Raw genomic sequence first — 17,350 nt, forward strand, 5'->3', positions numbered from 1 at the left:
GTGGAAGAACCTATTTTCTTGAAAATCTGTAAAAAACAGTAATTTTTGCAAAATTCGTAGAAAGTTCAGTAAATTTTACTAATGTACCAGAAAATCAGTAGAATACTTCGTAAAAAAAATCTGAAAAAAATATAGCTGACACCCTGTCACGGTGTCTGCTATATTTTGCAACTTAACTTTTCAATTTTTCCTTCACGATGGAATGAACTTTTGAGACGATTTCCGGAACAACAGTCGATCTTAACAAGCTCATTAATCAAGTTCGAAGATCTAACGACTGAATTTTCCGAGAAACGTGGTGCATCATCGGCTATTGCGCGACCACGATTATATTTAGAATGCCAGTCAATCAAGGATGGCTTTTATCGTATCAAAGAACGCTCACTCTTCACTATTCACACGATTAAATCAGTGCCATCAAAGAGAGACTAACATCATCGCAACAACAAACACCCGGCATGGCTCATTTAACATAGAATCGACACCAGTGCGAGAGCGAATTTCTCTCGATGACATTTCTGAGAATAAAAGGTTAGCACGCTGCTATGGAGATCCTCTCTGAAGCAACAAACGGTCGCTTATTCTCGTTTCGCGATCCGATTCTATACAGGCAGTTGATAATTGCGATAGAATCATGTTACTATTGCCGCTTATTCTAACTATGTGCATATAACCTTTGTATAAGTTGTGTCTATGAAAATGTATGTGAATGCTCCACACAAGAGTTTTAAAATATTGCAACCTAGTATGAGAAACATCAAGTTGAATCATCGATTCGATTTTCTGCGATAATTGTCAAGTTGCGATTCTCTCTTGGGAAATTTCACACAGCAACGCAGTTGATAAGCAGTGGATTTGAGTACCAGCAATAAACACAAGCGAAGTTGGGTTGTGTTTGCTGGATCTCACTTTTCCGATATGCAAGTGCTGTCAATATTTTTATAAAATCATAACGTCAATGAGCGAAAACTGTATATTTGCATAGGGGGCAAAATTGGGACATTTTGGATAAATGATTGTTTTCACCATTTAAATGTGATATTTATTGCGTATACAAATTTTCCATATCTTTAGTAACTAATAACCCGACTTAAAACTATTTTTATATAAATTTCTCGTTATCTAACGTGGAAAGCAGATTGGAAAAATTACATGCGACATGTAATGTAATCAAACGTCACAAATCTATCCTAGCTGTTCTACTTTGCCTGCGACGCGGTGTATGTTGTGTGTTCTTTTGTATGGGTTTCCATAGAGATAGGATTTTAATTGAATGTTGTGGTGGCCAAGTAAAACGAAGCATGATTGATTGTTCTAGTCAATTGGGCTGTCTCTTCATGTGCTTTCAAATGCAGGGTAGTTTAATTGACAAAACAATTTCTCCGGTAAGGAGCTATCTACGGGTTCGAGTCCTATCTCTGCGGTAACATTTGCATTGCATAGTTGCAATATTCTTCGAATATCGCAAAAAGGAAAAAAGTAATTAATAATGATAAAAGAATTTTATTCCTTATGTTATTTACACGCGCTCGCACGCCTGGCTCGATTTACCAAGCAATGATGTAGGGAATGCATTAGTGAACATGTGTGCCAGCGGGCGGTTGTAATTCGTTTCTAACTTCAACATCTTGCGGGATAGTCTGGAGGTTTCGTGGTTAGCTATTAGCAGTCCTAAGAAATACTATAAACCAGATAGAAATCATGTCGAAGCGTTTGCAGTAAGTCCCGGAGACCCAAAAAGAGCGAAATTATGCGCATCGTCGATTTTCTATACAAACAACATGTTCTTTTCAACTTAATATTTTCAGTATTTTGCTATTTCCTGAAGAGGACCCCTTAATTGAACAGTTTCAGAAATCGATTTATTGCTTTAATCGAAATATTTATTAACTAAGTATGAATGAGAAACTGAGCTTTGTATAAAAATTGAATTTCAAACGCTTTCGCAAATATAGTTTATCGAATTTTCTTGCACTTAGTGGCCTTTTTCTGGTGTTTCGTGGAGTACTTTTCTATTTTGACATCAAACATAGCAAACAAATCACCGGTGGCGCTTGTCGTGAACAGCAATCTCTATTTACTAACGGAAGCGAAAATTTGCAAAAAACCTGTTGCTATAAATATTATTATAAATGCTTCTTAAACGCACTTGATATATTAGTAACTGAAGGTACTTACTTCCAAAAATTACTAGAATAAAATAAATCGCTGAGCAGACGTAAAGTATTTACTACTTAGTTTACGTCTGCTCAGCGGTTTACTTTGAACCGTTAGGTGGCGTTAGCAGTTCAACATAAACTGCTGACGCACTGATGAGCTGAATGCGAAACGTAAAAAATAAAAACTAGTCATGTGCACTTTAGCACAAAACGGTACATATGAGGTACCAAACCCTAGACTAGAATAAAATTTTTAACACCATTTAATTCTAAAAAAATAGAAATTTTGTTCTAGTGAAATTATTTTACTAACCGCTCAAACGCTGATAAATTAATTGATAAAATTAGCTTTACAATCCTAGATAGTGTTTCGCAATTTTTTGCCTATTTTTCAAATTTAAATCTGTTGATGGGAGAGTTTTAAAATTGCATCTTTTATGTCATCATGATCGGTCGAGTCTCGTACACAACACTGTAATTTTTTTAACAACATGTTGGATGTGACGGCACTGGCGGCGTATTGTATTAGCAAAGAACTCGACGATGCAAAAAAAAATGCAAGACTCACTTTTCTCCATTCTTTGTCTAGAACTCTAGTTTTGCCGAACTTTGAAAACCGAATGAATAATGTACATATAATCACACATTTTGTCGTTCGTTCGTCTATTGAACCTTTTTTCGGCAAACCAATCAACATTCCATTAATTGTTGTGACAAATCGTACAAGCATTAATTGTTGTGGCAAAACGTACAGCCGAAACACTTATAAGGAGTGTATCGAAAATAAGCTATCCACAAATTTTTCTTTCAAATTATGATAAAAAACGATATTTCATTCAAACTAAAAATTGATCCTTTATTGTACGAGGTTAAACTTGAGCATAATGAAAATCGGATGAAATTTAAGTTATTCCATCACGAATTTTCGAACTTTTGATCGAACGCTATTCATCAAGTTCCGGACAAGTGTTGCATCGCATTTTTTGAACGCTTGAGCCCAATTTTTTTTAAACTCATGCATGCGATGGGTCGAAACTGAGGGCAATTTGGTGGTTTGAATTTTTTTCTCAACGAAATTTATAACCTTTTTCGCAAGCCAATTGGGAATGGTTTTGGCATAGTGAGCCGACGCTAAATCCGGCCAAAACAGTGGAGGTGTGCTATGCTTCTTATATAAAGGCAGCAATCTCTTCTGGAGACACTAAGATCGATAGATTTCTGCATTTATAGTTCCAGTAGTGTAAAAAATGGTTGACTTCAAACCACAGGAATATATTGCTTGCCATACCAGTACCTTTCGACCGAACTTCTCCACTTGAATCGATCTGTCAAAACGCATGCATCCGGACACTGCAAAATACGCGAATACAGTTTCCGGGCCCAGTGATTTCGCCTCTTGATACGATAGATCATTACGACACTCGTTTTTGCTTTTTTTTTTTACCAAATCACGTATTGACATTGATTTGTTCTTCATGATTAGAGATACCACTTTCTGGTTCAGTTTCGTGTTGGAAGAACCGGATTTTCTGCCTGTTCCTGATAGCTCATCCAAAGAATAGTGTTCCCCAAACTTATTAATGATGAATTATTTACGTTTCGAATTCAGCTTATCAGTGCATTAGCAGATTATGTTGATCTACTAATTCCACCTCGCGGATTAACATAATCCGCTAAGCTGACGTAAAGTCATTTTTATTTACAACGCAATTATTTTACACTAAATGTGCAATGTCTATTCTGACGTGCCGAAAGTAACCAAGAATGCGAAACGTAAATAATTCAATTTAGTTATGTGCACTTTAACACAAAATGGAACCCAAGAGGTCATGTGTCATGTGTCCAGAACCTTAATTTTCACTTCCGTTTCAATACGCGACATTTTGAAAACGCAGAATTTCAACTGCACAAACAAGAAACGAAAGCTGACAGCCAAACGCACAGCATGCTGTGATCTGAGCATAAAAAACCTGTTTTAATCCACCTAGTGGTGTAATGATGCCTTTCTCATGTACATATAATATTGTGGCATTCTATTCAAAAATTTTCTCTTCGATTTTTGAAAGAAACCAAGAGATTGTTTGTGCATAAAATACAGAAAAAAATAGTGCTTTGATTGCGTAATTCATCCTTAAGAAAACGAAGTGGGTTCACTATTATATGCACTTCCGGCACCGGAACCCGGGAACCGGTATAATCAAAGTCGGTTTGTACGGCCACCAAATAACATGACAAACAGACTCTACTAGTACGCACTCTAAATTACTATTCAAATGTTTGTTGCATCCGAAAATATTTTAAGTGACGGTGTACAATATTGAACGCACTTTACCCTATAACTCCGGAACCGGAAGTCGGATCCGGATGAAATTCAGGAATTCCGTATGGGACCGTGAGACCTTTCATTTGAATCTAAGTTTGTGGAAATCGGTTCAGCCATCTCCGAGAAAACCTAGTGAGATTATTTGACACATACACACACATGCATACACACACACACAGACATTGCTCAGCTCGATGAACTGAGTCGAATGGTATATGACACTTGGCCCTCCGGACCAATTTTCACTAGTCGGTTTTTCCAGTGATTGCATAACATTTCTATATGAGAAAGGCAAAACCATCAAAAACAAATGCGCACAACACAAATGTATGTGGATATCTTATTTTCGATACACTACTTAACTTACGAATGAAAAAACGCATAGGACACAAGTGCCAGTAAACATACTATTTACGCGCCTATTTGTTTGATTGTTCACATTGATACTTTTTCATATAAATTAATGAGTGATGAAGTTCAGTTTTTACACAATACACGGTCACGAGCCATTAATTATTTAACTTACTTAATAACAGACATCAAACATAGCAAACAAATCACCGGTGGCGCTTGTCGTGAACAGCAATCTCTATTTACTCACGGAAGCGGAAGTTTGCAAAAAGAACTTTTGCTATAAATATTATTATAAATACTTCGTAAACGCACTTGATATATTAGTAACTGGAGGTTCTTACTTGTAAAAATTACAAGAATAATATCTTTAACACGATTTAATTTTGAAAAAATAGAAATTTTATTCTAGTGAAATTATTCTACTAAACGCTCAAACTTATCAGCATTAATTAGTTATTTAATTCCTAAAATTAGCTCTAGAATCCTAGATAGTGTTTCGCAATTATTTGCCTATTTTTCAAATTTAAATCTGTTGATAGGAGAATTTTAAAATTGCATTTTTAATGTCATCATGATCGGTCGAGTCTCGTACACAACACTGTAATTTTTTTAACAACATGTTGGATGTGATGGCACTGGCGGCGTATTGTATTAGCAAAGAACTAGACGATACAAGTTTAAAAACGCTCAAAAACATGATTTTTTTTGTTATTCCCATTTTACCCTGTAATATCTTTACTTTTACAAGATTTCAGAAAATCATATGCCATGGCAAGTAAGAAATATAAGAAACGAAACTATAGATATGTATTGTATAGAAATGAACCTGAATACACTTCTTATTTACACCGAAATACGTAAAAATACACGTAAATGAATAGGGATCTGGCCAGACCCATCAGTCAGACCGAAGGTATAAAAATAACTGTTAGACGGGGGGTTAACATGGTTCTGCTGGATAGTTATTCAGTTTAAAATACTTCCATGGGACAGTTCTACTTTTGCTAAAACATCAATTATGAAAGTGATAGCGATTCAACTGCAATTATTCAATGAAATACCTATTCGGATAAACTTAGGAACAATAACCCTAGCAAATTTCCATATCGATTTTATTTGAAATATTGAAAATAAATTTCAATCACCATGCCGTTGACTCGTCCCCCTCCTCCCGTTGGGTGTCATCTTCGTCGTTGCGTTTCGTAGTGCGCTAGAAATTTTCACTGGAAAGCACATGCATACATCAATCGACAAGTTCACAAGCACCCTCTTCTGAACATGCGCATATATTGTTGGCCGAAATATTCGTCCAACGCGTGCTATCTCTCCGTGCCGTTATTTCGCTGATGTATGCGAGTAGATGTTACTCATTCCTCATCGACCGCGGCTGGCGGGTAACGTACAGAAGGACTACGAAAACGCGCTTGCAACCTCCCCCCCCTTTTCTTTCCCCCGGAGTTGGATATGCTGATACAGATTCGACCTTTCCTTCCGTAGTCCCCAACCCAACCACAATTGAGCAGTTGCTAAAAAGAGCGACGACGTGTGCTCCACTTCCTAACAATCTCGTTTTCACCCTGGGGGAAGGAAATGGGGAAGCGAGGTATGGAAGACGGATCGAAAAACTGCGGAAAATTGTCGAGAGAATAGAAGAACAATGACGTCATTGGCGTTTTTGTGTTGTAAATCGAGTAGGTTTGGAAAATTGATCACCTTGCTGGTATTTCTTGCATCGGAAAAATTTCGTCTTTGCACCCAACTTAAACCGATTGTCTTCCCGTAACCACATCGTGCTGTTTCAAGCTTTGTTGATTAAATGATTAACGATTCAATGTGCTTGGGGCTCTGGAATGGTTTCATTTAAATATCATTGTTTTTTTTTTAAACTGCAACTCAAATTCGCTTTCCCTAATGGGCAGGCGCCTAGCGTACACGTAACCACAACAATAAAACTGGAACACACCACGAGGCGCTATCAGTATAGCGATACTGATAAGCCGGTGTTATTGTTTACAAGCCGTGTAAACAATTCTTCGGCTACTCTCGTTCGCTCTCAATTAAATAGCATGATAAAATACTCTCATTTTCCGCCTCGTTCGGATAAACACGAAGAACCCGAGAAGCATATGGAACTCATCTACGGTTGATAGTTTTCATTTTGCAATACCCACTGTTAGCTTTTCCGACTGCCACTCAGTATCGTGTAGAAATTCGTCGCGTTCGGTCCTTGGTTCTGCGTCAGAAATTTCTGCCCATCAGAGCTAGGATACACTGCACTGCGGAGTGTGAGTGAAAGTGAGTGAGAAGTGGGAATCAAGGTTAAAAACAGTGGAGTGAGCCTGTGGTTTCGAGTTCTGTTTTCTTGTGACCCATTGTGCCAACCATTTTCCTGAAATAAGAAAGCCGGAAGTATTTTCCAATTTGTCTCCAGTCTGTGGGGGAGCACGGGACCCAGCTATCGGTCGGTTCTTGCACAACTGGTTACACAGCATGTAAGTGTGTTGATTTCGAAGGATAATGATTGAACAGTGGGGTCTACGTCACGGGCCGTTGGAAGCCGTCCGTTGAAGTCGTGTTTTTTTTCTCGCTAGGAATCATCCATCAGGGTTATCTTTCGGTGAGATTCGAGTCTTTTGCAATCGTAAAACTCTGCAGCCGGTTGAGGGTTTTTTTTCTATAAGAAAAACCATTGTGTCGTCTGCTGTGTCAAGTGTATTTTCTGTTCTGATTGTAATAGAGAAAATGCACCGGAGTGTGTGATTACTTTGAGTTGAGTGGAAATATTCAATTGGGGCAGCGCTAATGTCTTTGACGTTTGATGTTAGGTGCTTTCCGGGAGAATACTTCTCCGTTCTGTGGTATGACAAAGCAAACAACACTTTTTGTTACCAATTTTGATTTTTTTCATAAATATTTTCTTGAAGAGCAATAAACTTGTTGCAACATTTCTACACCACTTTTCGACGACGATTTCTTCATAGCCTTAGAAAACGCTTCAGTTTCAGCGATGACTTCATCATTCGATGAAAATTTCTTTCCAACATTCATCTTTTTTTAAAATCTGAGAACAGAAAATAGTTACCGGGGGTTAAACCTAACGAATATGGTGGTTCTAGTAGCAATTCGAATTCCAATACATGGAATTTAGCCAACAAAGCGATCGTGACGCAATGATCAGCGATGAGAAAACGCGGCACCTACTTTGCAAACAATTTTTGTTGTGAATACGACTTACTTTACTATGGGGTGCCTTTTCAAAATTTACCCTCTGAGAGAGTGATAAGTTTTTGATCGTGAATATCTCTTGTTGTATCTAACGAATCAACATAATTTTTGCTACGCGTCATCGGAAATATGATCACAATTTTATGATAAAATTATCAGTTGTGTGACATAATCTCAAATAATTCAAAATTAAACTTTTCTGAAATGTTTGGTATAAACGAATATCAAAGGGGATAATCCATACGGCGAGTTTGCCTTGATCGTATTTTTAAAGCTCATAGCTCAGTCGACGACGCTCAGTGATCTGTGAAAGGATTTATATAATCTAACTACCAAAAGAATCGAAATTTTTCAACTTAAACGTGTATAGCAAAAGCATTGAAGTATTTCAATAGTACACTATTGAAACACCTGTCTCATTTGACCCATGTCAACACCAGCCAATCAGAACGCGTTCTGAGGAAGAGAACAAAATATCTGCTGCTGTACAACAAATCGTTCGAGAAAAATGTTCAGAAAAGTATTGAATATCGTAGTGAGTTCCTCAATTTGGTCCTTTTGAATGCTAGAAACGAATCCCTACAGCATATTGATAGTTTCTTTCAATAAATTATGCAAATCCGAAATGAAATAATCGACATTAAAATTCAGGATGCGACTATTTCTATAGCCGTTAGGACCGTCCATTAGTGAAAAAGCTACAAACGAAATCACGTAAAAAAAAGCTCTTAACAAAAATTGGATCAGTTTGGATTCTATCGCCACTGCGAGCAGATATATTTTGTGTCGTTTGCAAAGTCAGTCATTTGCATTGATGAAAAAACAACGGTGGAGAGCATTACACAAAATCAGCCATTCTAATGGCTCAAAAGTTTTCTAAAGATCTATTAGGATTTGTTGTTCGCAGATCGAAGGTAAATATCCTCAGTTTAGTGTAAATCTAGAACAGCTTCGTTGATTTGTGCACTTTTCGCTGTGTGAAATTCACAGTAATCGAGATCAAGTAAAGCCTTCTTTGTTTTTGCGAAAAATGTTCCAGAGTTTAATACCGTAGAGAATTACGCAATTTGACCCTTCTAAATGCTAGAAACGAATCCCTATAGCACATTGATAGTTTCGTTCAATAAATTAGGCCTATTGTATCATTGATCAACCCAGCGAATTAATGTTTTCTTTATTGGAAGATTATAATCGGTTGTAAACGCTACACCTACACCAACTACATTAGTATTGCACCCACGTATAACAGTTCAGCCTGGAATTAGATGACGGAAGTCAGCGGCATTCATCGGAATTCGAATTAAACTAATCACTCTCCATCACAAATGCTTTCATAAAAGGTTCTTTTCAGAGCCACCATTATTTTATTATAAAGAACTATACTAGTTATTTCATAGTATTTGTGTTTCAGAATGTTAAATGTAACTAATCTGTACTTTAGTTTAGGTGCATCGTTTCAAATTCTACATACATACAATTGATCAACTAATTGATATTCGGAAGTATTAAGGAACATGTCAGTTGTTTTCGTATTCACGACATCCAGTTATGTCTCTGACATTACCCACCCGCCTTTTTTCATTACCTTCACGTTTCGTCTTAGACTCGTCAGTGCATAACAGTTTATGTTGAACTGTTATGCCACCTGCAGTTCAACAAAAACCGCTAGGCAGACGTAAAGTTATTGCTACTTGCAATATACATTATAATTGGTACCGAAGTACCAAATCCTTCCTGACGTGCCGAACGAAAACTGGCCGATTCAGATGGTCATTTAGGAATTAACCTTGTTTTTTTATATTCAACTTCTCAAGCAAATTTTTTAACACATCCTGCAATCCAAAACGATGAAATAAGCTTTCGAGTCGAAGACGAAACGCAAATGTTAGAAAACAGTCATGTGCACTTAGCACAAACTGATGACCAAGTGGTATCAAAACTCCTGTTTGAATACAATCTGATGACGGCCGGAAAGCCGTTACTGAGTTTTTTTTCTCAAGCCGTTACTGAGTTTTTTTTCAGCAATAACATTAGCGGTTTTTGTTGCAATGTTAGGGTGGCGTTAGAAGTTCAACATAAATTGCTAACGCAATGATGAGTCGGAGATGAAACGTAAAAATAAGAACTTTTAAAATGATTTCCACAACAACAACCTCATTAGGACGACCAAAGTGTGGCGTGTCATCGGTGTTTATACAATCACCTTTGAATTCAGCTCAACAGTACATGAAAGTTGACTTAAGAGATTGCGGCAATTCATTCGTGAGCGGTTCTAAAGAACTAGTTCTTGTGGAAGAATGAGTGAACTGGGGTTCTTTTTTAAAGAACGATAGTCCTCTGATCTTGCCAAAAGAAATAAAAGTATTTGAATTTTATGCGAAAGAGTATAAATATAAAATTTCCGAAGAACAACAGAATGTTGCCGGAGAACTAGTTATTTCGGTAGAACTGTCAAATTCTGAACGGTTCTCTGAAATAAACCGTTTCGTCCAATCTCTAGTTGACTTGCACGAAAAATGCTTATCAAATCTGAAATTCTTTTTTCTGGAAGTCAGGAAATTTTGAATGATGACATCAGACGAAAAGCCTCTACTGAACGGAAGAGAGATTTTATTTATTTAGTGACGTCATCTGTCTGTCAAATCGAGGACTTATTGACCGGCGAGTTATACACTTATGGAGAATCATGTCAATTTACCTCTTCGGAATATGGTTTGCGGACAGAAAAATCCAACTTGTGTTTCTATAATTGATGCGGACTGTCTTTTGAAAAGGGCTAAAAAATTTTTAGTCAATTTTTTTCAAAGAGCATAAAAGTATTTAAAAAAAGTGTTATACTACTGATTTTCACAAAATCAGTCGAATTTTTCTATAAAAATACTGAAAAAATGCATATTGACTTCTGAACTTTGTCCCAAGATAGTTCCCTATCAACCGATCATACATTGCAATATGGGCACATTGAAGGAAAAAAATGTTTTTTCAAACAAAAACTACTCATTGGAAAGCTAAATTTTTTATCCAGTGTATTTTTATTAAAAACGTGCTTAATCCACCTAACAGTGAGATGATACCTTTTTTTATCAATCCGCATGAGTTTTTTGCATGAATATTCTTCGGTGTTTTAGTTCTCATGACATTTTTTTAAAGACCGTCGTTTTACGCGGTAATTTGAGATATTAATCACTTAATATTCTGTAATGTCGAAGCTGCAAATCGGATCGATTTTGAATCTAAACGTGTGACAATCGATTGAACATTCCTTGAGATGTCGAAGAAAGTTTCAGTTTAGAGTTTACGGTACTTCCAGAGCCTGTATTCAGGGACCAGCATAACCCAAAACGATTCGTATGGCCAAAAAATAAATATGACGAAATTGCAATAGTTTTCAGTCCAACTTTGAAGCTTTTTAGAATTGTCATCTTCTATATCGGCTTGAATTTTAAAAACTCATCACCCTGTAATTCCATAATCGGAAATCAGAATCGGATAAAATTCATTAATTTTGCATGGGACCATAAATCCTGTAATTTGAACTATTGTTTTTGAATTCAATTTTTAGAGAAAACGATTTGATACTGGAACCGGAATTTAAAATTAGTGTTGCCGAAGGCAGTTAAATTCAGTTGTATAGTTTACATTTGATTCAAAATATTCGAAAATCAGTGCAGACCGACTAAAAAGCAAGATGTTTTATAGATTCTTAAGACCTTTCATTTGAATCTTAGATTTCATTTGAATCTGAGATCGGTTCAGCCATCTATGAGAAAAGTGAGTTACACTATTTTAATTTCGTTTGACATATCATCCTGTAGCTCAGGAACCAGAAGTCGGATCCAGACGTAATTCAGGAACTTTGTTTGAAAGCACTTCTCGTATGAATCTGAGTTTGTGGTCTAGTCATCTCCGAGAAAATTGAGTGAAATTATTTTCCACACAAGCATTTGCTGATCTCGACGAACTTATTCGAATGGTACATGGGTGTTATGTTCTTCCAGCATTCATTACTGTCAGTAGTTTAAATCAATATAAATATGCAATCGTTTTTAACTCGAAAATAATGACCTTCAGTTTAGATTAGTTTTCGATTAAAAGACATTGTAATTTTTTTTATTTTTTTTTTGGGAAATTGATTTTAAATTTTTAAAGTCTATTCGATATGGAAATGTTCCCAGTATTTGAATTGTAAAATTTGGCTGGTTTTGTGAAAATAAGTAATGTAATACTTTTTTGTAGGATTTGTCATTTTTCGTCAACTATTTGAAAAAACGTGCTTAATCCACCTAGCAGTGAGATGATACCTTTTTTTATCAATCCGCATGTGTATTTTGCATGAATATTCTTCGGTGTTTCAGTTTTCATGACATTATTCTAATGTCCGTCGATTCAAGTGGCAATTTGAGATTTTAATCACTCATTACTCTGTAATGTCGAAACAGCAAATCGGATCGAATTTGAACAATCGATTAAACATTCCATGATATGTCGAAATAATTTCCACTTTAAAGTTTAGGGTAATTTAAGGTACTACCAGAGCCGGTATTCAGGAACCAGCATAACCCAAACCCAATCGTATGGCCATATGACGATTAAATTGCAATATTTTTGAGTCCAACTTTGAATCTTTTCGGGATTGTTATCTTCTATATCGCCTTGAATTTTAAAAATTCATCATCCTACAATTCCAGAATCGGAAGTCAGAATTGGATAAAATTGGATTTATTTTAATTTGAACTTTTGTTTCTGAAATTCGATTTGGCTTTTTTTGAGAAAACGATTGAGCTTTGAGAAACGATTCGATACTGGAACCGGAATTCGAGATTCGGTGTACCCGAAGTCACACAAATTTATCTGAATAGCTATGTAGTTTACATTTGATTTAAAATGTTTAAAAATCAGTGCAGACATCTTTGAGAAATCGTAGCGCAAAGTAAGTTTTTGAATACCTTCCGAATCGAAAACTGAGTACAACCAAAAATGAAATAAGTTTTTTTGGTTATCGACTATACAAATCTGCTAACCCGATAAATCTGATTAATTTATTTGAAATAGACATTTTTATACTAATCACCATGTATCTCTCTAAACCGGAAGTTGGATCTAACTAAAAAGCAAGATGTTTTAAAGAATCTTAAAACTTTTCATTTGAATCTTAGATCGGTTCAGCCATCTACGAGTAAAATGAGTTACGCAGTTTTAATTTTGTTTCACATATCATCCTGTAGTTCCGGAACCAGAGGTCGGAACCAAACATAATTCAGGAGTCTTGTTTGGGAGAATATGATTTTTCATATGAATCTGAGTTTGTCATCTCCGAAAAAATTGAGTGAAATTATTGGTCACACACGGATTTGCTGATCTCGACGAACTGATTCGAATGGTATATGGCTGTTATTTTCTTCCAGCATTTATTTCTGTAAGTCGTTTAAATCAATATAATTATGGAATTGCTTTCAACTCGAAAATTCGTCTGGTTTACATATGTCATATTCGAACGATTATGTTGCCAAAAACGAACCGTGCTAAAATCGGTCCGAGGCAAAATATCATGTTGTACACAGTCTTTTGGGTACTTAAAACCAAATGTATGTAACAGTATACAAAATCGTGTTTTATGTTGTTCCCAAGCATTTCTTTGCCAGATAGCGCTCAAAACTTCTACTGCTGGAATAGGGGGGAAAAGTCGTTTACACAAAAATTTCGATATCTCCGTTAAAAATGGACGGATTTTAACAATCTATGGCTTGTTCGATAGGTATTATCGTGCGGAATCTAAGTCTGAAAACATATTCTGTTTTCAAGGTCAATTGTGACAGATACTGTCAAAAAAATTTTGACATAAAACTTCGTATAACTCAAAAAGTAAACATCCGATCTCAAAACCATTCAATAGCGTTTTGGGTGACGGGGAGACCTTTCATTTGCGACTAGTTTGATCAAAATCGGTCCAGCCATTCCTGAGATCTCGACCTCTTAGTTGACAACACACATACAGACACACACACATACACACACACACACACACACACACAGACATTTGCTCAGTTCGTCGAGCTGAATCGATTGGTATATGTCATTCGGCCCTCCGGGCCTCGGAAAAATTTTCGAAAGTTTGAGCGAATTCTATACCTATTTTTTATATATATAAAAAAAGGTAAAAATGGTTAAAAAAGTATAGCTCTTTGTAAAAAACAGTCTAGGTTTTGCAATGACTAAATGGAGTAATAAATTGAGAGATCAAACAAAAGGAAATTCATAGAGAAGCGATTTTTTTTGGGTTAGCCTTTTTTGTGCTTTGGTCACCTATCTATTTTATTTTTCTTAATATTTGTCTTTGATTCGGTAATGCATGACAGATCATGTTGAACAGTTAAGGAACTGAGCACTGCAGAATAAGCTATTTAGTAGACACAAAGCTGAAACTTTACTATATGGAATGAAAAATCCTGAGCCTCTCACAGAGAAGGCGTGAATAGTTTCGAAATGTGCATATTTTTGTTGAGAACGAGCCTCTAAATGGCCCAATACAGAATTTCATGACAATCCATTAGTGTTTGAAAAACAGCTGATCGTGTTAGACGAGTTTTAGTTTTCATCAAGCTATGGAAAATGACGCACCAGCGCATTTATGCATAAAAGCAACGGTGAAATTGAATGATTTGTGGAACGGATTGATCCACCATCCCCCGTATTCGCCAGACCTGGCCCCCAAAGATTCTTATTTATTTCCTAACCTAAAAAGGTTTCTCCAGGGAAAGAAATTTCTATTTTGAAGGCCTTGACAAATCTGTTTTTGGAGGGTATCCAAATGTTGGAGGATCGATGGGTCAAGTGTAGATGGCTTTATATGGAAATTATACTGAAGAATAAAAAAGTTTTCATGCTAAAAAATTGACTTTTTCTTAGTTAGATCCGGGACTTCACATTCCATGTAGTACTTGACTAGAAAACGTTTTAATTTGTGTCAAAGTGTTTTGCTTTTTTATTGTCAAACTCACATGTACAAGTTGTTTTCGTGGCAAAAATAATCATCATTGACATTGATTTCAATTACAACAATCGCTATGTTTTATTAATTTACTACAGCCGAGATTTCAGAGGACGACTTTCGAATATCATAAACCGATAATGTATAAGAACGCTTTGCACTGTGGAATATATCCACGGTTTTGGCGAACGATCGTACTAAATCCTCGATTTTGGAGAAGTGGTACAATCAAATATTTTAAAACTAAATTGTTATATATTTGAATTGAATACCATAATGCATAATGCCATTAACCAGTAAAACTTACTAGGAGAAATCTTCAGCCCAATTCGTAATTAACACTCGCTGGATCATGGATTTGCTTTAAGAAAATCCGTATTACTCTATGATGCATCTAAGTCAAAAAGACACAGATTTAAAGTATTAGCAACTCGGTTAGCAATTAAAAATTCTGCAACTTACACTCATAGTTTAATTCCAATGTTTTGAAACTAGTTTGTACGATGGACTTTGAATTCTGACTAGCAGCAATCTAGGATGCTTATGGTCTAACCATCAGTAATGAAGCGAAAGAGTTTGTGTTCAAAACTGTTTTCGAATTAGTGTGATTTGACGTTATTTGAAATGCGTTCAAGCTCAGCTCAACTGCCATGGGCTGAAAGAAAGCGGAGCTGAGGCTAATTAGGATTGGACTAATACCCCTTTTGTATACACCCTTACAGGACCTTTTCGCTAATTTTAATAATCGTTGCCTTGGGTCAAAGCGAAATGAGTGAAGGGAACATAGCATGGAGACAACTTCTAACCCGTCCTCGTTTGGTCAGGAGCCATAAACGCAAAAGAAGGTTTATCCTTCTCAGCGAAGTAACTGCTGTATCGACTACTGTGTAATGAATGTGACCGTTGAAAAAACGTCAAGTTAATTCATTTCGCAAATAATGTTGAATCGATCCTTAGTGTGATGAAAATTTCGTATTTCAAATAATTGAAATTTTAATAACTTTTCACTTCAAAACTAATCAATTATTTTTTTCTCATACTCACTTTATTTCAATCTACTTGTTCGTAATATTTGTGTTCTTTACAATATGAGTACCATAAGAAAGTGTCATTTATTTGCTCAATTTAATTAATCATTCAATAAGTTTTTTGTGTACCTTACTTTCATCCTCAGAGATTATCATTCGAAAAGGTAATCGATCTCTTAATCATCTCATCCGTCGATTAGAGCCTCCTCTATTCAATGCATTGGCACTTGACCTCCGGTTCAGAAATTATGTAATATGATGAATTAGAGTGTCTCAACCCAAAGTGACAACACCTCATCCGTAAGTAATCCAAAAGTATCATTTGAACTTGATAACTGATTACTTTCTGGTGCGGACGGAATTTTTTTTCTCGATTTTTCGGTTACGTTACGTAAGAGGTAATTTACAATCTTAGATTAAACGGCCATTGTTGCAAAACGCAAAAGCAGTTTTCTGTGCAGTCGTCGAGAGAAAATTCAGAGGAGAAATATATTTTTTTCTTGAAGATTCATCAAGCAGTAGCGGAGGAAGCTACTTTAGCGTTTTTCAACAATGACTGTTTTTCTGAGATTGTAAGTAGAACCTTAAACCATTTAGCTTCAGAACCGGAAGTGTCAGTCAATGGATGTTTGAATCTGATTCACAGCCTAAAAGTAGTTCAAAGTTCAAACAAGCCTAAGTTTGTTAAAATTGTGTTTAGCCACCCGAGTCTCTAGTAAGCAGTAATGATAAAGGTTAGTAAAGCAGTATCTTTAGTCTTTAGTAATGCATTTGAGTTAATTCAGGATGAATGGAATTGAATTTACTTCTAAGCCTAATTTTGTTGTTGTAGTAATCAAGGGATTTTAGTTCAGTTCGCTTTCACATCTCATCCAAGTCAGTCGATAAAACAAAACCGCTTACGTTCGGGACGAAAGAAACCAAGTACAGTATTGTGTAGTGAACAATAGAACGACCTCGAAAATGAGTGAACCAAACTAACAAAAGCTACCGCCGGTACGAAAGAATACAATTATTGTTGACTTCCGGCAGTGCAAAATTCGTCCTTCGACTTGAAGGTTTGCTTAAGGAGCAAATGCATCTTGACATTAAACGTGTGCATTTACTTCAATGCAATAAGACTAATAATGTTGTTTACATCCAGTTTTATAAAGAGTTGGATGCAATTCAATTCGCAAAATACAATAATAATGTGCATTATGTGGAGCACGAGAACACTAAGTACAACATTCCAGTACATATGGAAGATAGTGCTATAGAAGTACGTGTGCAT

The 17,350-nt window shown here is 36.0% G+C and overlaps 1 protein-coding gene across 3 annotated transcripts in view; it reads left to right on the top strand.

Moving 5' to 3' along the window:
- Positions 1-7,048: 7,048 nt before the first annotated feature.
- The window catches only part of LOC131438667 (diacylglycerol kinase 1), a 332,489-nt gene continuing 322,187 nt past the window's right edge, over positions 7,049-17,350 (top strand). For all 3 annotated transcript variants that reach the window (XM_058608831.1, XM_058608833.1, XM_058608832.1), the window contains exon 1: positions 7,049-7,328. The gene's annotated coding sequence lies outside the window, so the exon portion shown is untranslated. The remainder of the gene's footprint in view (positions 7,329-17,350) is intronic.

This window comes from Malaya genurostris, chromosome 3 (genome assembly GCF_030247185.1).
Source record: "Malaya genurostris strain Urasoe2022 chromosome 3, Malgen_1.1, whole genome shotgun sequence".
Taxonomy (NCBI): domain Eukaryota; kingdom Metazoa; phylum Arthropoda; class Insecta; order Diptera; family Culicidae; genus Malaya; species Malaya genurostris.